Consider the following 10640-nt stretch of genomic DNA (forward strand, 5'->3'; position numbering starts at 1 on the left):
AACATGCTATATGCTAAGTTTCTGGTATGAGTCAACCTATCATTTTTTCTACTTGTATACTTCTGTTTCAATGACAATTTACCAAATTACAACTGTTTGTAAGTGTTTTCAGATGTTTTCATTCATTATGATGACATGCAGCATAAGTATAGCGCACATCAGCTTAGTAAGCGCACTCGCTATGACTCGTATTTCAACATACCAAATTGTTTTATCACTTTCCAATTATTTTCCCCACCACTGTAAAGGTTTTCAATTATTTTCATTAGTTACGAGGGCATTTAGCGCTATGCTAGCGCATATTCACGTAGCAACCACGATCTCAAACACTCGTGTTTCATCATCTACTTTATTTATTCACTCCAATTATAATTTCCCACTTACATTACACACGTTTACACCCCTATAATGCACTGTACATACTTACTGCCATTATTTATTCAAGTGAGCGTGAGAATATCGCCTGAAAATACCCTCGCAAGGAATGTTTCGACATACATAATACTCACACACTTATATACTAATTCGCTCACACACTTATATACTAATTATTCACTTTATCACTTGCTGACTTTTATTTCGACTAATACGTGCCTTATTCATTCAACTGAGCGTCAGGAAATCTTATCTTTATACACACGCTATGAATATTTGACTTAGAATATATATCATCACATACAATAATTTGAACTTATATTATACCCGTAAGAATGCCACATAATAATAATTATATAATTACGGGCCGTATTTATTGCACTGAGCGACAGAATATCGCATCATACAACCCTCTCTATGTAAGTTTCAACTTAGGGCAGATTTATATACTTACACACAATGTTTTCACTTATGTTCTACCCGTAGGCACTTTATACTAATATTTGGAGATCCACATGACTGATAATTTCACTGAGCGTCTGTCTGTCGCATTTACCTCATAATTTCAGCGTCCTTTCGCATTCACACCATGCTAAAATTGCATCAACGTGTGATAATCACTAAAACATGGGTGAATACAGAGACCCACGTCACACTGCACGCACTCATAGCGGGTGTCCTTCCTCTGTGTCGTGAGTCTCACCTGGGAATTACTGCACACGTGACACCTGCGTTGGGGCCTAGGTCTGTTGGGCTGGGAAGGGATAGGAGTGGGGAAATGGCGGCCGGATATTATCTGGGGAGTTTGGGCAATAGGGGCAGTGCGGGTGCGATGTTGGGGCCTCCTTTCAACAGCATACTTTGCAAAGATTTCTCTTGTGAGCTCCCTCACAAACCCTTCAAATGTTTCCTGAACTCCTGTGGTCATGGCGTGAAGGTGGTGGCAATTCAGAGCAGTGATATCTAGTAAGTGAAAGAACAGTTTTTTATACCACTTCATCGTTGTCCTGGCACACTCTACCGTCGATATCATGGAGTCTGACTGGTCCACGAGGTGCATGTTTATATTGTAATCCATAACACACTCATGTTTCCAAACACGACGACTGCTCTCGCTACGGTAATCTACAGAATCAAGGGGCGGTGAACCGTGGACAAGAGGCTTACTTCTCTGTTGTGGTTCCACATTGTTCCAAGGATGTTGTTGGCTTTGAAGAAGACAACCTCACTCCTTGCAAGTTTCCGCCCCACCTTGGCCATGTGACGCCGGTTCACCTTTACGGTTCCACAGACTCCCGTTTCATGTGTGTGAAGATAACGAGGGGGAAGAGGGCTAATGTACCAGTTGTCGAGGTAGAGAACGTGACCGCGATGAAGGTAGTCTTGTATCATCGTCTTTACCACTGCTCCCGACAGTCCAATACTTCGATCTTCTATTATGTCTGTCTGTGCACCGGTGTACAAGACTATGTCTTGTACGTATCCAGTCCTACAGTCACACATAACAAAGATCTTGAACCCAAAACGGTGCCTTTTGCTGGGTATATACTGTCTGAATGAAATATTGCCTCTCCACAACACGAGACTCTCGTCTATGACGAGATCTCTATAGGGATAGAATGAGGAATGAAAGGTTTGCCTGAGGTGATCAAAGACCAACCGAATTCGCCTCATTTTGTCAGTGTTGTTTGCATTTGCAGGGTCATGAGCATCATAAAAATGGAGGCGACTTAGAATTTGTTGAAACCGATTACGGCTCATCACTTGACCAAATATGGGGGTAAACATAACAGGGTCCCTAGTCCAGTAAACAGGAATTCTATTCTTTCTTATAATACATAACAGGGTCCCTAGTCCAGTAAGCAGGAATTCTATTCTTTCTTATAATACCCATCAAAAGGACCAGGGCAAAAAATAAGAACATTTCTGGAAGGAAGACAGGGTAATCATAGATCATAGAATGCCTACTCCTTGTTCCCAATCTTTCACTTTCTAGGCGCTGGGCACTTGCAAACAGGTTTGTTTGGTAAACGATCTGCTCCACGAATGCCTCACTGAAAAACAGGTGGAAAAAATCCAACCTGGTGGAATTACTGTGAATACCTGGTGCAATGCAGCCAGATCGCCCTTGCTCAGTGAAGGGGTGAATGAGGGGGGAAAAATCACTCCCATCCTCCCAATCCCACGACACAAATCCCTCGTCCCCATCAGCCCCATCGCCGCCTTCGTCTGGGTGGGGAGGAGATCCTGGTTGGGGAGGTGGGGGAGAAGGAGTATGGAGGGCTTCCCCACTGTCACTCCTCTTCCCTCTGCCTTTACCCTTTCCCTTTCCCTTACCCTTACGGCCTTGAGGAACATTAGGGGGCTGTGGGGATGAAACAGTAGAATATTGGGGAGCAGAAGACGTGCTGGGGAGTGGTTCCTCCCCACCTTCCCCCTCCATTACCACACCACGTGCTCTCTCACGCAACCTAGCTCGACCACGTGTTAGGGGATATTGGGGAGCATAAGACGTGCTTTGGAGTGGTTCCTCCCCACCTTCCCCCTCCCTCACAACCCCACGTGATAAGGAACGCACCCGCACTGGCCCATGTGATCCACTCTGCCGCCTCACACTATGTAGGGAGAGCAATGACTCACTCACGTCACTCTCACTTTCCCTAATCCCTGGACTTTCCGTTTCACTCCCCACTCCCTCCACTTGACTTCCTAGCTCCCCAAACAGAATGCTAGGCCCATACCTGCTCATACGACGTGGTGTGCGCTCTGGGCCACGATGTGTAATGACCTCCCGTCCATACCACGTGGCAGCACGTCCCACGGCTCCGTCCTCGTCCTCGTCCTCGAATTCTGCTTCCAAATCACGCTGGGGATAGGGATAGGATATACCACGTGCCTTCTTTGCCTCCTGCCCCTCTCTAGCAGCACGGTAAGTCACGTACTGCCGCTTCCTGGGTGACGGAATTTCCTCGTCACTGCTGGTGGTTTCTTCCTCCTCTGGCTGCACATAATCTTTGTCCATCTCCTCGTCGTCCAGTGGGGAATCACTGTTGCCGGTAAAGGTGTCCAGGGCGACTTGAAGCTCGCTGTCTGAGAGACCTCTCTTAGCCATGTCTGAGCAGGACCGTGGCTACCAGGTGAGTGGACGAGTGGCAGGCTAGCAGGTCGCACGGGGTTGCTGAGTGTCCCCGCCTGATGGCAGGTAGGGGAAGGTACGTAGGCGAGGGTACGTACCGCAAATCAAGCGCGAAATTTGAAAATTGTCGAAATTATGCACATTGCAATTGCACGACGTACTGGTACGTCGCCGGGACTGGCAAATGCAAATCGTTGCAATGTACCCATATGTCGACGGGACGAGGCGGGTTAAGTCTTATTATTATTATTTTTTTATGTGAGGAAGAAGGAACCAAAGGCCATGAGCCCGCAATAACATGTTTCGGAACAGAGAGAGATAATGAACACTTCAAGTGAGAATACTAAAATCACTACTGTTCCGCAAAGTTCCAGGTTCAAAACAAAAGACTTAGGTAAAATTACAAGTTAAAGTTTAATGCTCAAACTAACAACCAAACATTCAGGACTCATAAGGATAATGTAATGGCAAAACAGGTTACATATATGGTTAACTGCGACAGCCTCTATTAACACGAATTTAGCAAGAGCAAATTAATCTAAGTCAGCCCTGATAAAATAAGAAAACCGGATAATGCTGAGTTAAAGCAAGATATAATATTATTACAGATACAAATTATTACTAATACTGGCTGACAGCATGGAACCAATATGAATCATAAAAACTTTACCAGGCTTACGAATTAACGCCTTAGGCTATACAGTACAAGAAAAATGGTAATAACACTTATACTCAAATTATACAGCAACTAGATGGCTGGAGACTCCCTGAGCACTCACAAAATTAATAATATACTGTACAGGGGAGGATAGAGATGTGAACAGAATGAGGAGTAGATCTAAGTGGCAACTAATGCAGAGACTGAGCTCATAATATAGGGGCCGGCAGAGCTTGATTCAACTTGTAAGAAGGACGCGCAAATGAAGGCATAGGGAACGAAGAGTTGACAATCCTGCTCAGAACAACAGAAAGAACGACTTTACTATAAAGGGAGAAGGGGGAGTGAGGTAGAACATGCAAGCCTGGTCACTATGGAAGCCACGTGGCGAATCGTGAACAAACATGCAGCATACTGTACGTTAGGATCATACAAAGGATGATGCAATCATGAACAAAACTGTATCATAGGTTAGAATTATACAAGGAATGATGAAATCATAGGCTATGTATCAAACAGTTCCCTTCAAGAGAAAAACGAAATACAATAGAGAGCCAAATCCAAGATCCGATCATTTCAAGATGCCTGGACACGCTGCTTTTGAAAGACTGGAGATCATAGGCAGCAGGAAATACAGACGGAGGGAGACAGTTCCAGAGGTGACCTGTTGCATAAATGAAGGACTGGGAGTAACAGTTAACTCTTGCATTAGAGAGTTGGACAGAAAAGGGATGAGAGTTTGCTGCTAGATGGGTGCTACGCTCCCGTAGTAGAGGTGGAGGAATGCATGCAAACAGTTCAGAGGAGCAGTGACCATTAAAGTACCGATAGAAAAGAGATAAAGATGCAACAGTGCAGCGAAGAGACAGAGGTTGAAGGGAGTCAGTAAGAGGAGGAGAGTTAATGAGATGAAAAGCCTTTGACTCCACCCTATTGAGAATAGCTGTATGTGGGGAGCCTCCCCATATGTGAGAGTTGTACTCCACACAGAGGCGGATAAAACCCCTGTATAGAGTCAACAATTGTGCAGGGGTAAAGAAAGAACGGAGTCGGCTTAGCACTCCCAATCTCTTGGAAGCAGATTTTACAAGAGATGTAATATGATCTTTCCAAGATAAGTCCCGAGTAAATGAAACCCCAAACATGTTCGAGGATGATGCAGGATTAAGCTGAATATTATTAAACATTAGTGGGTATACCTGTGAAAGATATTGTCAGGTTGATAGGTGTAAGAACTGAGTCTTAGATGCATTAAAAACAACCAGATTATTTTTACCCCAGTCAGAGATACGAGCCAAGTCAGGCATTAGGTGTGCCATAGCCTCATCCCTTGTTTGTTGAAGTAACTGCTGAGATGGGCGTTGCGGGAACCAAATGGAAAGGTGAAGGGTTGAGTCATCAGCCTATGAGTGGATAGGGTTAGATGTACAGCTTAGAGGGTCACTGATGAATAAAAGGTGTGTTGGTGATAGGACAGAGCCCTGAGGAACACCACTGTTAATAGACCTAGGAGAAGAACGATGGTCGTCTACAACAGCGGCTATAGAACGACCAGAAAGGAAGCCAGAGATGAAGGCACAGATAGAAGGATAGAAACCGTAAGAGGGCAGTTTGGAAATTAAAGATTTATGCCAGACTCGATCGAAAGCCTTTGAGATGTCAAGTGCAATGGCAAAGCTATCGCCAGAGACCCGAAAGGAGGATGACCAGGAGTCTGAAAGGTAAGTGAGAAGATCGCCAGTGGAGCATCCCTGAAGGAACCCGTACTGATGATCAGAAAGAAGGTTGTGATAGGAAAGATGCCTTTAAAATTTTTCTATTGAGAATTGACTCGAAAACTTTTGAAATACAGGATGTTAAAGCAATTGGACGATAGTTGGAGGGTTGGGAGTGGTCACCCTTCTTTGGGACTGGCTGAATGAGAGCAAACTTCCAGCAAGAAGGAAAGGTACAAGTTGACAGACAAAGGCGAAAGAGTTTGCCTAGGCAGGGTGTAAGCACAGAAGCACAGTTCTTGAGAACAACAGGAGGGACTCCATCAGGCCCCTATGCCTTGTTAGTATTGAGGCCAGTGATGGCAGAAAATACATAACTGAAGAAATTTTGATGTCAGCCATGAGGAAGTCAGAGGGGGGAAGTGATGGAGGAACAGCACCGGAATCGTCTAAGGTGGAATTGGAGGAGAAAGTTTGTGCGAAGAGATCTGCTTTATCAGTAGAAGAAATAGCTACAGAACCATCAGAGTAGAAAAGAGGAGGGAAGGATGATGAGGTAGAGTTGTTAGAAAGGTTTTTTGCAAGGTGCCAGAAGGAGCGGGAAGAATTCGAGTTGGAGAGTTGAGAGCATTTAGTACAGATGAAATTATTTTTAGCAGAGCGAAGAACAGACTTAGCACTATTCTGGGCAGAAACGTAAAGATGATGTGATTTAGGGGTGGGTTGGCTCCGGTACCTTTTGTAGGCCCTCTCCTTGTTGCAGACAGCATTAGAACAAGCGTGATTAAACCAAGGCTTTCTTTCATTAGACAAAGGATACGAGAAAGGAATGTATGCTTCCATGCCCGAGAGAATGACCTCCATAATGCGCAAGGCACACTCATATGGCTCCCAGCCATGGAAGCAATAATCATTCCAGGGAAAATCAAAGAAGTACTGCCTGAGGGCCTCCCAATCTGCGGCTCCCAAATGCCACAGACGTTTCCCTGGAGGCTCCACAGGCCGTACTGGAGTGATAGGACAGGTTAAGGTGATAAGGTTTTGATCGAAGAAGCCCAACGGAGAGAAGAGATTAACAGTGTTTGCAGAAGGATTAGTTGTAAGGAAGAGGTCAAGTATGTTGGAGCTCTCTTCAAGGCACTCTGGGATACAGGTAAGGTGCTGTAGAAGCTGCTCTAGGTCATTAAGGATAGAAAAGATGTTGGCTTGTTCACCAGGTAGATCAGTGAAAGGAGAGGAGAGCCAAAGGTGGTGGTGAACATTGAAATCTCCTAAAATGGAGATTTCAGAGAAAGGAGAAATGGATAGAATGTGTTCCATCGTAGAAGTAAGATAGTCGAAGAACTTTTGATAGTCAGTAGAATTAGGGGTTAAGTAAACAGCACAGATATATTTAGTCAGAGAATGACAGGAAAGCCGAAGCCAGAGTGCAGAGAATTCAGAAGAATTGAGTTCAGGAACAAGAGAGCAAGATAAGTCGTTGCGTATATATAAACAACAGGCACCTTTGGCTTTGAAATGAGTATAGAGAAAGTAGGAGGATACAGAAAAGGGTTTGTTGTCAGTTGCCTCAGACAGCTGAGTCTCAGTTAGAAAGAGAAGGTGAGGTTTAGAGAAGGAGAGGTGGTGCTCAACGGAGCGAAAGTTAGAGGAAAGGCCGCAAATGTTGCAGAAATGAAGAAGTGAGTCAGACAGTGGTTCCAGGCAGCTCAAGTCGTCACTGGGAGAGGGGCGGAAGGTGGAGGCATTTATGGTCCCCCCCCCCCCTGGGACTCCGAGGCTGAGTGTTGAGACGCCATGATTTTTTATGAATTTTGGATTATTGTAGTGTGTGCTGTGCATGTAGTTTGGTGTAGATGGTTAGAGAAATTTGTATTGCAGAACATGCTGGTCTACTATCTGTGTAACTGTGACACTGAAAAAGTTCAGCAAAGAGGGATGGTCAGGAACTAGTCCTGAGGGCTGATGAAACGGGAGCTCCAGCACTCCCTGTCATCAGCTTTCCATCCACCTCGGGAGTACTGCCCTGCTCAACTGGTACTATGGTCTACAGATTCCAGACTATTAAGATATGATTCGCCTTGATAGCTCGTTTATTACCATTCAACAGTATTTCCATGAATATTCTGTGTGTGTGTGTGTGTGTGTGTGTGTGTGAACCCTCGGTCGCTCTCCCAACATTGTCCATGCACACTACATGCAACATGGCGTGGAACATGACCGAAATTACGACTGGCACAATCATAAACTCACCTGCACGTAAATGATGACTGGTAACCCTATACTAAAGATGGGTATTTCTTACATCTGATAAAGAGCCACCAGGATGTTGTAATACGCTGCTCTGTGCGATGTGGAGTCGAAGGTATAGCGCTGTTCCACTTCTTTGATCATTCCCTTTTACCAACACCAGTGTATGGATAGTGTGGAGGTTTTTATTTTTATCAGCGTCAGTAAAAGAATGTTCTATATCTTCATACGGGGTTATGAGAGCGGCCTGAATAACACATTCTTCAAGAAATAACTCATTCTGTAGAGTACGTGCCTGGGTATCTTGCATTAGGGAAAATTTTGATTGCGCACGCCACGTGTGTGTGTGTGTGTGTGTGTGTGTGTGTGTGTGTGTGTGTGTGTGTGTGTGTGTGTGTGTGTGTGTGTGCGTGTGTGTGTGTGTGTGTGTGTGTGTGTGTGTGTGTGTTCTTACCTACCTAATTGTTCTTACCTGTGTGTTCTTACCTACCTAATTGTTCTTACCTAATTGTATCTCTACAGGAATGAGTCAAACTCGTACTGTTCCGTTTCTTAAACCATATTTATCGTACATATCCTTAAATTTGTTAATTGTTTTGGCACACACTATTTCATTCGGTAGTGCATTTCATTGATCAATTGCTCTGTTTGGGAAACTGAATTTCCTTATGTCTTTATCACCTCTCTTCTTATGCAGTTTTTTGCAGTGTCCTCTTGCTGATGCTTCTCCATATGTTAAGTAATCATTTATGTCTATTTTCTCCTTCCCTGATATGCACTTATAGAGCATTATCATGTCACCTCTTTTCCTTCTCTCCTGTAGTGTTGGTAGATTCAGTTTATTTAGTCTTTCTTCGCAGCTTAGGTCCCTTAAGCTTGGTATCCATCTTGTAGCGGCCCTTTGAACTTTTTCAATCTTGTCTATGTGTTTTTTGAGATGAGGATTCCAGACTACTGATGCATATTCCACTGTTGGTCTAATGAATGATGTTATTATCCTTCTAAGCATGTCTTCATTTACGTATGTGAATGCTATTCTCATATTTGCAAGCAGTGTATACATGTTCCGTACCTTCTCCCTGATGTGGTCAGCCGGAGATAGTCTGTTATTGATAATCACACCTAGGTCTTTCTTTCTTTCTGATGTGTATAGGGTTTTATTTCCTAACTTATAATCCCAATCAGGTCTTTGTCCACTTTTACCAAACTTGATTACATGACACTTGTCCACATTGAATTCCATTTGCCATGTACTACTCCATTCATGAAGTTTATTTAATTCTTCTTGTAGCTCTTTACAAGAGTCTGTATTAGTAATTCTCCTTTGTATTTTTGCATCATCTGCAAACATATTCAGATAGCTCTCATTTCCAGTGTTACTGTTTATATCATTTATATACACTAAAAACATGATTGGTGCCAGCACTGAACCCTGTGGTACTCCACTAGTCACTTCTTTCCATGATGAGTAGTTTCCTCTTAGTACTGTTCTCATTTCTCTTTTTATGAGAAAGTCTTGCATCCAACAAAACAGTTTGCCTCGAATTTCTCCTTGATGGTACAGTTTCCATAAAAGTATTTGGTGTGGTACTGCGTCAAAAGCTTTCTTGAAATCTAAATAGATACTGTCCATCCATCCTTCTCTTTCCTGTATTGTGTTTGTTATTCTGTCATAGTAGCTCAACAGATTAGTAACACATGATTTTCCTTTTCTGAAACCAAACTGTCTTTCTGTTATCATACTGTGTTCTTCTAGATGATTTACCCAGGCTTTTCTTATAAGCTTTTCTAATACCTTGCTTACAACACTGGTCAGTGATACTGGTCTGTAGTTGAGTGGATTTTGTCTATTTCCTTTCTTGAATAAGGGGACGATATTTGCTTTTTTCCAAATATCAGGTAGTTTACCTTGACTCAAAGATTTCTTGAAAATTAAAAATAATGGTTTACTTAACTCCTTTGCACATTCTCGTAGTACCCAACATGAAATTTCATCAGGACCACTTGCTTTTCCTCTGTCTAATCTACTTAACTCCTCCTATATTACTTTTTCTGCTATTTGTATATCTGGTAGTATGTGCGGACATGCATGTTCCACATAGTCCCTCTCAAAATTTTTTTCTTCTGTAAAAACTAATTGGAAATTCTTATTTAGTGCTTCACAAATATCTTTCTCTTGTGTATAAGTGATTCCCTCGTCCGTAATGGATTGTATTATATCTTTTACTTTGGTTTTGCTTCTGATGTAGCTGTAAAACAGCTTTGGTTGATCACTACTTTTATTTATTATATCCTCCTCAAACAGTTTTTGGGCTTCCCTCCTTATTCTTGTATAATCGTTTCTTGCCTGTTTGTAATTATTATACTCCCTTTCACTATTGTGTCTTCTGTATCTATTCCACAACAAATCTCTTCTTTCTTTTGATTTTTTACATTCTGTATTGAACCATTTCTGTATTTTCTTATCTGCTTCTTTGTGTTGTGAGATGTACTTCTAGACTCCTAT

The sequence above is a fragment of the Coenobita brevimanus genome, chromosome 6 (assembly GCF_032717465.1).
Source record: "Coenobita brevimanus isolate Jiangsu-jjx chromosome 6, ASM3271746v2, whole genome shotgun sequence".
In the NCBI taxonomy this organism is placed as follows: Eukaryota; Metazoa; Arthropoda; class Malacostraca; order Decapoda; family Coenobitidae; genus Coenobita; species Coenobita brevimanus.